The 3,636-nt window shown below is 40.6% G+C and overlaps 1 non-coding gene across 1 annotated transcript; it reads left to right on the plus strand.

Annotated features, from left to right (window-relative positions):
- Positions 1-273: 273 nt before the first annotated feature.
- Positions 274-347, plus strand: trnat-agu. Its single transcript has one exon. It is a non-coding gene; the product is annotated as a tRNA-Thr (tRNA).
- The last annotated feature ends 3,289 nt before the right edge of the window (positions 348-3,636 follow it).

A 3,636-nucleotide genomic window follows, 5' to 3' on the forward strand; every position in this document is an offset into this window, starting at 1 on the left:
GCAAGTCAGCTAGCTTCACTGTTTCGTGAAGGAGCGCCCGGGGTTGTTTGATAATCTGTCCTGACTTCTGACACGCTGATGCTGCCATTTCTGCACTCTGATGCTGCCATTCCTGGACATAGGTCAACTAGGGCCATGGGTTTTTTTCTTGGAGGTCTCATAATCTTGAAAATGTTTCTGAAATAATAAATATTAAATTTAGTTTATTAAAAACAGTTTTATTTTGGATGTGTTTGTGCATTGAGAGTCCTTTTTTCCGCTTCTCCCCGTAGTGGCGCCGTGGCTTAGTTGGTTAAAGCGCCTGTCTAGTAAACAGGAGATCCTGGGTTCGAATCCCAGCGGTGCCTTTTATTAAACTATACAATATGACGCGTGAATGTTATCATATTTTATTCTCCGCTAAAAAGGTGACAGCACATGTATCTCAAAAAGCGCTTTAACGCGTCTACTGAGTAGTACGGTTGTATAATTGCATGACAGATAAGGCACAAATAAAATATTGAAACAGCTGAAATATACAACAAATGTTTCTAACTGTATATTTGTATAAATTTCTTATAAGAAAGAGTGATATATGTTGCTAGTTAGGTATTCAGCCACAGCAATGAGTCTAACCAATGCATGCTTCAGTAGGTACTTCCCCACAATAACAGAATATTGTTGTCTGGCTTCATACTCACCAAGAGGCTTAATTAAGCCATTTTACCTTTGAGTCAAGTTTCTGGATATCTACCTTTTTCCATGTTATCAGCTCTTCCACTTACAGTCAAGTGTCGTCACAAAAGCTGTGGTAAGGCTATTATCTTTTTTACTTTTTTCCAAGATACCCACTTCTGCATATTAAAAGTGAATGCAAGCAGTAACGTGCATCAAGCGAAGTTCATTTCACTTCACATTTAGAAAATCAAAGATCAAAGATTGTTCTCCAATAAAAGAGAACTTCCCTCAGTGTTAACACAGCCACTGTGCTCTTAATGGATTAATGGATTTGCAGGTTACCAATGGAAAAAGCCAGCAGATGCATCTGTGCAAGTGGGTGGAACTATGCAGACTGTGAAAGTGATATCATTTGCAGTGGTTTGTTAAAACAGCTCAAATCACACTTAAGTCTTTTTCAGTGACAGTATAACACAGGAAATAGCAGTGACAGAGCTTTGTAATCAAACTTGATTGCTTTATCTGGGATTTAATTTAAGATATACGATGACCATTTGGAATGCATTGTCTCTTATTGCCATAAAAATATTTGGTCAAATATCCCTCAAAAAATACTTGATCCATCCTTTTAATTTGAATAGTAGTCTGGGGGCTACTGCCGGTGGCATGTGTGCAACCTATATTATATTAATTTAATCTGTTCAGTTATCAAGGTTTTGTATAACTTGATGTTTGATGGGCAGAAAGCAGCATGGGAAAGAGACATTTTTTATTGTCATTGGGGTTTTTTTCTGCCCTGGATGGCTGTGTGGTTGTGTTACATCCCCTGACTGAGGAGCATATGTGGTCACATACTGCTTATCATCCTCTGCTTTCTGTTTAAGAGACCTGTAAGGACACAGAGCTCAACCCATGCTCTCTGCCCTGTGAACTCCGCTGTTGTAAGTGTGAAATGCTGCAGAGGGAAATGCAGATACTACAGCAAGCTCCAAGAGCAGATCAAGGTTATTAATGCCCTGCTCTAACCACCTCCATAATGCAAGATTAAGATTATGACATGCTGCATGATTAATGCTCATCGTAGCTGCAGGATTGTTACTCACAGCACGTGCGCTCTAGCTCTCAACAGGCAGGCAGACAGGAGTGAGTCAGGAGTGATGCTTGGATTACAGAGGCTGAGAGAATTCTATCACAGAGATCAGTGTTCTCACAGAAAGCTGTACCATGAACTGTATGTGGTTTTACTATTGGAAGAGAGAAGCTGTAGTGGGCATACTAATCTCATATGTACCTTTGTCTGACTTAACACCACTGGGGGAATCATACCTAATATTATAGGTTGATTTCTTTTCTCCCACAGAGCACAGAAAGATGTTTTCCTGACATCCAAAAAAAGGCAGACCTTCCAGATGCAGTCAGTGTGAATGGAGAGTGAATAGACTTAGGCAGCTGTACCATTCCCTGCCTCTCTGTCCTTTCACCTGACCCAAGCTGGTTGTTTCACCTTCTACTCAGGCTTGTTGACACATTGGCCTGCCAGCCCTGGGGCTGTGTAGACATGTGGCCTCCTATGTGAAGCATCGGAGGTGAAGGATGCTAAGTGTGTATCCCAGGCTGCAATGGGAGCAGAAAAGCACTGCCACCAGGAAATGTTCTACTGGTGAAATGGATCAACAAGAAGGGCACCCTGCTCCCTTGGTGCTGCCACTATGTGTGCCCAAGTGGTCATCATGTTTAAACTGTGGTAAGTGTCATGTACACTCAGATAGCAGTACGTATATATAGGCTACTATTAATTAAGCGCCATTAAAGCTCAGACGCCTTCAATCCAGCATTTAAAAATTGCATGTCTTGTATGGACAATCTGTTTTATTTTTGTCAGGGAAGAAAATGGAATTGAAGCACTCCCTTAGGATGCTCTCAGACTTGCTGTTCAATGAAAGTAGGTTGCAGATAACATTTTGAATCAATGTTGGGAAAGTTTAGTATTAAGGAATTAGTAGTAGTAGTAGTATTAAGGAATTGTGAAGGTTGTGACTATATTGCACATTAATACTGATAAATAATTTGCTATTGTGCTTTGATTGAACTAAAATATTGTGGCTGCATGTGATGACTTATGATTACAGACGTGTTTGGAGACAAAACAAATAATGTTTTACGAACAAAATCATTAGTGATTTTATTGTTTATTTTTGTCTGGAGTTGCTCCTCTGAAATATGACGTGTCCGTATAGTAGTTTTTCTACAGGAAAAAAAAAAAACCTGACCGCAAAATTCGTATCTCGGTTGAACTGCACATTGCAGGGCATAATCACAACAATCAGTAGTCGCTGCACATAATTGCTGTTGCTGAAATTGCATCATGAATTGTGAAGATCAGGTGATCGTCGCTTACACAAAACGCACGTTGATCTTTGATTCGTATTAGGGAGAAAGCCTACAGTTTCCGTTTGTGTTAGTGTGTGTGTGTGTTTCCTATAGTAACATTATTAGTGATTTCATTAACGTCCATGTATCCCGAAGAAACCTGAAAAAATAGAACACCGCCGCAGAACAGCACGATTGCGGTTCATTAATGCAGTGTCGCCCTCCATCCGTGGGAGGGCAGGATTTGACTGCAACATTTAATATATATGTTTTAACAATTGATTGTTTAGAAGATACAGCACTAACATATATGCCTTTTTGTGACTGTGTATCCTCTCAGACTTGCAAGCTTATCAGGTCCACTTTGCTGTTCAAATCGCCCTCTGTTGTTACCTGGAGTGGTTGCCATGTGATGACACGACAAGGACAGGAAGTTGGAATGAAAACTAGCTGCTTATTCACGGACATCAGTTTAGAGCAGGCGTTCCGCAGATCCACTAATCCTATCAGCATCCGGATGCGTTTGCCGAATGGTCAGTGTGAGGTAGTAGTTCATCCTGCTAATATAATGATCAGTTGTTCTCCGCAGCGCCTCTGAACTGAGGTTTG

The sequence above is a fragment of the Megalops cyprinoides genome, chromosome 8 (genome assembly GCF_013368585.1).
Source record: "Megalops cyprinoides isolate fMegCyp1 chromosome 8, fMegCyp1.pri, whole genome shotgun sequence".
Taxonomy (NCBI): Eukaryota; Metazoa; Chordata; class Actinopteri; order Elopiformes; family Megalopidae; genus Megalops; species Megalops cyprinoides.